This window comes from Austrofundulus limnaeus, unplaced genomic scaffold, assembly GCF_001266775.1.
Source record: "Austrofundulus limnaeus strain Quisiro unplaced genomic scaffold, Austrofundulus_limnaeus-1.0 Scaffold188, whole genome shotgun sequence".
NCBI classification, from domain to species: Eukaryota; Metazoa; Chordata; class Actinopteri; order Cyprinodontiformes; family Rivulidae; genus Austrofundulus; species Austrofundulus limnaeus.
In genome coordinates, this window is record NW_013952590.1 from 836,410 (window position 1) to 843,881 (window position 7,472).

Here is a 7,472-nt window from a genome sequence, read left to right on the forward strand (position 1 = left end):
TTATTTTTCCATCCATCCATTCATCCATCCATCCATCCATCCATCCATCCATCCATCCATCCATCCATCCATCCATCCATCCATCCAGGATATGCTTATTTGATATCAACATACAATACTAATTTAGGTAAATATGTTTAATGCAAATAAACACAATATTCCTCAGAATTGCCTGTATGCCTTAACCCTCCTGCTGCCCATGGGTTAAAATGATACCTGAGGTCTCAGTTCGAGTCCTTGTGGTTTTTTTTTGACCTATGGACTGCAGGAGAGTTTAAAAAAAAAGCCAAGGGACCCATTAGAGTGGTGTTTATTTTTCTACTAAACAACAAATAGTTTTTACTGTTTGGGGTTACAAATACAACCAGTGTATAACAAAGTCATATATAAATTACTGGCTCRACATGAGGCGGTTCTTAGGTGATGTGGAGGAGTAGGAAGTGAGCGGAAGGCATTTGACAGAGGATTAGATTGGCGAGACTGGAATCCCCCCCCCCCCAACCCCCACCTATCAAAGAGTGATAATTAGACAGGTATAGACACTACCTCGGCCTGAACACACGTGCATAGATACGAGGACACACACACAAACATTACACTTAAGAAACAGAGAAACAAACACTCCCATGAACGAACATGAAACCTGGCAGTTTTTTACCCAACAACTTGTGAAACATCTTAATCTGACTAGAGTGTATTTAGATGTATTTWTATCCTGTCATGTTGGAGCTATGTTGCAGTTTTTAATGCTCTTTTAGTCTTCTTCTGTTATTTTCTCCACGTTTTTATTCATTTGACATCACTGATGTTCCATGGCGAACAGGATATGGAGAGATTCCTATAGATTCCTTGAGATAATAAGTAAACAAAGCAAAGAGCCTGTTAAAAGAGACAAATATAATCCTATATTCTCTTCTTTGCTTCCATCCTGGATGAAGCAGTAAGCTAGTCCTTCATCCTCGCTTCTTGAAGATGACTGAGCTTAGCCAGGAATTCAGTGGGACCTTCCCGAGTCTTTTAATTAGTTCTTCGAGATTTATCCCAGGAATTATTCCAAATTACATCTGGATCCTATCTTTTACAGGGATTACTCCATGTCCCATCATTCCCTTTCAGACGTATGCAGCCAAAAGGAAATAAATAAGACAAGAGACGAATGGATTTCTGCTTTTACTGACAGCTACAGCCTGAGGGTTTCTGCAGCCTACAAACTGTAATCTGGGGTTTATAATGTCGTGTAGTAGTTTAAATCTCTAATGCTAACCAGAAAACAGTGTGGTGTCAAACTCAAACCATCTCCGGAACAAGTCAAAGACAATGGGTGGATTTTAAATCCAAACACTGGGCTGAGTTCATAGAGTTTACCTAGCTACTCTTAAAGCTAACACGGCTGGGCAACCCACTTTAGAGTGCACGTGTCAGACTCGAGGCTACTGGGCCAAATGTGGCCCGCAACAAAATTTTACGTGGCCCACAAGATCAAAGATGTATTAACGTCTTTAATGTTTGATATATTTATTGAAAGTTTTACGTAACAAAAGTACAAAAATACAGAAATTATCAACGGAAGAAGGAAAAAAAGAGAACAAAAATAAAAAAAGAACCCACCCCAATGAAGAAACCCAGTCCTCACTGTCATTCAAGCAAAGTAAAAAAAGAAAGATTTCCAAGTCTTCTTTTCAGAGCCTCTCATCACTCATCTGATTTTCACCATTTTTAAATTGAACACATCTCTAATCCAACGTGTTACTTTGGGCGGGGCAGCATCCTTCCACCCYGGAAGGATCAGTCGGCGTGCCAACAAAGTTGAAAACGCAGTCACCTTGTGCCCTTCAACAGGTAATCCCAACCCCTCAGGAATACCCCTGAAAAACAGGGTGACTGGACCCTGGTCCCTTTAGCTGTCGGTACGGCAGAAAAGGCTGTATTAATGTCTTTAAAATAAGTGTATGCTGCTTTAAAGCCAGTAACGATCATAAACTACAGTACATCTCCAAGTACAAAATGATGGCATACCACCACTAGGTGGAGGTGTACAGAATTCAAACGTTTGCTGCGTTTTCACCGTTTACTTTTACAGCGGACCAGTTGTACTGTGAAGTGGGAATTTCCCACTCACAAGTTGTAAGTTTAAACTGGAACGCCCCTCCAGTAGGAATTCCCTGTTAGAAAGTGGGAGAGTTCAGAATTAAAGATGGCAGCTACTTTAGTAAAACTCTTATACTTTTACTTTTTATAGTACTTCTGTATTATTAATTTCACATTTAGTCAGTCATACATGTAGTACTTTTCAATGTTTGTAAGAGGACACTGTTTCTGTGCAGGAAATACCACGCAGAGCTCAGTTATTGTTTGTTAGCGGTGCTCAGCTGGAGCAATGACATAAAGAACATGATGTTTCATGTTTAGTCGAAGTTAGACACAAAACACTGAAATTAATTACAACTGGCCYTTCAATGGCAACCATAATGCTCATGTGGCCCTCGGTGAAAATAAATTGGACACCCTTGTTCTAAAGAGAGAAGGCAAGTTTCAGTAGAACTGCAATAAAATTGAAAWGATTACAGAAGAGGTGTCTGAATTTACAGCTCTGAATTACCAACCTGTCACTTTGAGGGAGAGGAAGTAAAAAAAGGTTTTGTCACCTTTTGGAGGTGCTGGAGCCACAATGCATCCTACAGACACATTACTACCTGACAGGTAGAAAAAAAAATCACCTGGTACACAGGATGAGCCAGAAGTCAGAGGACATTATTCAACCAAAAAARGGRRAWRWSAYATCTGAATACTCCAGCAAGTAGGAAGGGGCCAGTCTTTGTGGGCTTTTAAGATGGTTCTGGACATAGCCTACGACATAGGTCCCTTCACCTATTACTTGATGGAGTATTTACTGTAGATATTTCATTTTACCTTTCATTGATAATATGACAAAAAAAACTTGAGAAACAAGATGACCTCAGGTTCTCTTTACTGTCATATTCAGATACAAGGTGTAGCAGAGACAGCAGAGGTTTTTATCAGCTTTAATACATTTATGGTTGGTTCTCCACAAGTTTTTTTTTGATGTAATAAGAACACAAAAATGAAGGAATAAAACTGAGACTCAGATCAGGGAAAAAACATCTCTGATTGTAAGTTTAAGATGTACTGACTGGTTCATCAGTGAGTTGAGTTTTGTTTGCTTGTAATTCTGGTCACAGCCCCTTGATGTCCTCAGTTGCTCATCTCTTATTTAGTCACATTTCTTTCACTTTATTAACTTCACTTGTTGCCTGTCACCAGTAACTTCACCCAGTGCATGCATTTCTGTGTTTGAATCTTTATATTTACCTCGAACTTCCTGTTTCTCAGTTTGGTTATAAATAAATTCCATATCTCAGCATTTATGCCCTTTCACCCCAGTTTGAGTCTTAATCTGATCAAACACATTGGTGCAAAATTTGACCCTTAATGCCAGAATTTTTATTGTACATTTTAAGTTTTTTAGGCATGCATGAAGACTGAAGGGTCAGGAATCAATAAAAAAGTGCTGCCACTGCAGAATTGAAATCTTTAACGCTACCTGCAGTAATTGACTGATAAGAGAAATGCACTCAGCTGCTCTGCTTACATCCATCTGTAAAAACACACCTCACCCTCTGCTCCACTTCTCAAAAAAACAAAAAACAAAACAGAAATGCATATCTGATATCACTSATTTTTACTTTTAACACCTTGCTCAGAGACTTGTGATCAGCCTGCTTGGACACCTRACCACACAGGAAGTGGATGCTTATGTCCACAAATATAACAGAACATTTACTATCTTTCACAAACCCAAACGTTACAGAAGGTGTTTTGGAGTTTCCACAAACCTTATGGGATTTTATTGAAACAGACCCACAAATCCAGGAATATTTGGGTCCAAACATTAAATAGGTCCACATCCCCAGCACAGATAATAAGTAAACACAAAACATAAATGTGTTAACAATGACTCTCTGCTACTACCACATCAAATTTTAAATAAATATTTGCCACAAGGACAGAGTTACAGCCATTTCTGTGTTGGTTAATGTTAGCTGTGGTGGCCATCTTGAACTGCATCGACTCCATGAGTTCATCAGCTGTAGATGCTCATCCAGCAACCACATTCTGAGAGTTTCATTTAAATGCATCCAGCGGTTCACGAGATATTTTGCTAACRGACAGGSAGACAAACACTCACAAGCAAAAACGTTGTCATGCACCTTTGCCTTTCCAAAGTAGGTGATGATAAGTTGCGTTTTGTCTGATAAGACTCTCCTAACGTGGCTCTATAAAAGAGAAGAGTTTAAAAGAAGTCTGGGCCCAGCCTTGTAAAAAARCACAGGTTTCAACACGCTCCACATACACCACCACTTGGCACGATGCACTGCAGGCAACAAGGAATTAGAGGCGCAGCAGCTTGCCAGCAGAATACCTGAATATCTGTCGCCTGGGGGAACACTAGGAGACGGTAGGTAAGAGTGAAAATGTGTGACGGAAAAGGAAAGGGAAGAAATTTTTTAAATCTTTTTTTTTCTAAACGCTTTCAACTTTAAACTTCAGGATTACAGAAACAAAATCAAATCTGCACAACCAGAAAGCTGACAAACAAAACTGATATACTGTAATTGGTTTTATTATTATTAATCAAACACAATTTGATAACCCAACTGTAGATATTCTTAATGCTAAGCTACCAAGGCTACAAAAAGACCATGTGAGGTGATTCCTGGCTCCGCTGAGGACARTTAAGTAGCACAGTCAGCATAAACAGCTACCAGAAAAAAAAAAAAAAGAGCAATCAAGAAGAAAATGTTCCTGTAAATTAACACTAAAATGAGTGGGCTACTTCAGCGGTAACATCGTTGGAATACAGAACTCTGCAGGGACTGATTTGAAAYTCAAAAGGATGAAGTATCGGATGACAAATTTTTTGGTAAACGTGTTGCACAATCAGTTAGTCAATCAGTCAAACTGACTGATTTCTATGTTGGCTAAGGTTGATTAGCTGTGGCGGCCATCTTGAATCAGGATGTCTCTCAGTCAGTGCATCTGATAATATGTTTCTGAGAGCTTCATTAAAATCTGTCATGAGCTAAAGGACAGCCAGGTACATAAACACAGACTAGGAATTAATTACATGATCGCCCACCTTTTCTGGCAGGGGGAGATAGATCTGCACTCCTAAATGAAGCCATGGAAAAGACAGTGAATAAAATTTTTCTGTGGCCAATGCTGATCTTCTGATTGTCTCATCTGTATATAGCAATTAGCAAAATATAACATTGACTAACCTAAAACAACTGTATATTTTAAAAAAGCATTCTTGCCTAAAAAGYTAAAGTTCCAAACTGMTGYTACATCTTTAAGTTTCTATTCAGTAACTGATAAAGTATGTGCTGATTTTTAGTACCCAATATAAACCGTGTCTTTCACAATAGGTCACTATTGGTGTAATGATGCAGAGATTAATGAAATAGTTGTACTTTTATCCTGATACTAGAAAATAAATTTAAATAAATTATATTTAAGATCATGTAACTACACACACCGGTCCATAAATATTGGGACATGGACAAAATTTGCATGTTTTCAGCTGCAAACACCAAAATGGATTTGAAATGAAACGAACAAGATGTGCTTCAACAGCAAACTTTCAGATTGAATTTGAAGGTTTTTATATCCAAATCAGGGGAACGCTGTTCAAGTTAACATTAGCACCTGCCTCTGCAGACGGAAAACGTCCAAAGAAATACAATGAACTTGTCGACCTTTTAATAGTTTGGAATTTGGGGCACAAATCCYGCTTAGTTTAGACATTTGTGTAAATGTTCCAGCGCGCAGCAAACACATCGGTAAATCAGGAGTCTGAAAACTGGAGGCGGACKATTTGTTTATTGTGAGATGCAGGGTTTTCCTATTTACCCAGAAGCCTTTGCTGTAGACATAACAGAACACTATCTGTGAGATTCAGTCAGATAGAGAAGGTAAACATGTGATTGAGGAACCTTATTGACCTTTTCCACACATACCCTTTTGCTTCAGAGGCGGAGCTAGACTTTTATGCAAGGGGGGCAGCAGCGAGGTGGCCAAAGCTTTGTTGGGGGGGGTGGTACACTCCCCCACCCCCTTTCAGTTTCTCCTTTAGTCAGGGGTCACAGTTTGTTGCTGTTTTTGTAAACAAACAACACCTGCTTTATAATGTGATCGTATGAGAAACTGTTTAGCTAGCAGTTAGCCTAGCCTGGACAAAGATATTAATCTCTTTCTCTGAACTCTGTGCTCTGTAACTGATGTCACAGCTGACAAGATATGTCTATTTATTTATTATTACTACAGTCTTTGCAATATTTTGTGCCATTTAGCATGTTACATTTTTTATCTAAACTATATGTAAAATTAAATGTATACTTTAATATTGTTTAASTATTATTTGTCCTTATTACAATGTCATTTGTTTTAGTGTTTATAAAGTTTGTAATATTATCTGTGTGCAAACAGTAATAAGTCCCTTTCATTAAATCTGAAGTGTATTTAAACCAACATCAAACTGAGATGTAAAGATTTTAGTAAATACAAAGCATAAAAATATAATAAAAACCTTCACAATGCTCTCAGATGAACATTACAGTGSCATATGTGCAGAAATATGATGATAYTCCTGCAGGAAATGCCTCAGGATGCACTGGACATCCTACAGCTAGCTGCTACTGCTTTTTGCACTGTTCATTAAAATCTGTCCAGCTGTTCCCAAGGTATGTAGCGAACAGACTGTACATTAGGGTTGGGCAATATTGACAAATAATTAATCACGATTAATTGGGGTATTTAGCCGATAACGATTAATTTGACGATTAATCCCCTGGAGTGCCTGGACACCTTTATGTTCCAGTCACACGATTAATTTAGTGGAAAAGATTTGCTCTTCGTAAAAATCTGTTCCAAATTTTGTCAAAATTACAGACTTCAGGCTACACATCAAATTTTAAATTGTGTTGATAGATAAATAAATTACAGAACGTTTTTTATGTTTGTCATATTTGAAGCAGAGAGGAGCACCACAATGCCTGATGGCATTAATAGCATTAATCATCAAGTGCCAAAAAATAATCGATTAATGTTTTTCTGACRATTAATCGCACACGATACGATTACGCCCAACCCTGCTGTACATTATCCCTAACTTTTAGTAGTTATCTAGCACAAAGCCACAGCTACATGTCTGTTTACTGGATGACTTAAATCCTTCACTCCCAACAGGCTCTAACAGACAAGACTGTCTGCTGGGACATGAAGGAGGCAGGTTGGAGCAGAGTCTTCACCTGCCTTCATGTTTCCTACATATCTGAAGCAGCTCCTCAGCAGCTGTCAGAGAACTGGGCAGTAGAAGCCAAAGGAAGCTGAAATTAGCACAAAGTTCAAAGGCAGAGCCAGAAAAAAAGGTAAAAAGTGCAGTAAAGATTTAA

The 7,472-nt window shown here is 38.5% G+C and overlaps 1 protein-coding gene and 1 long non-coding RNA gene across 3 annotated transcripts in view; one reads left to right on the forward strand and one right to left on the reverse strand.

The window, feature by feature from the left end:
• col4a5 (collagen, type IV, alpha 5 (Alport syndrome)) overlaps positions 1-7,472 on the reverse strand; it is a 73,291-nt gene that overhangs the window by 55,118 nt on the left and 10,701 nt on the right. The window lies entirely within an intron of this gene.
• The window catches only part of LOC106524462 (uncharacterized), a 5,816-nt gene continuing 2,420 nt past the window's right edge, over positions 4,077-7,472 (forward strand). Inside the window, exon 1 of the long non-coding RNA XR_001311006.1 lies at positions 4,077-4,477. This is a non-coding gene — a long non-coding RNA (uncharacterized LOC106524462). The remainder of the gene's footprint in view (positions 4,478-7,472) is intronic.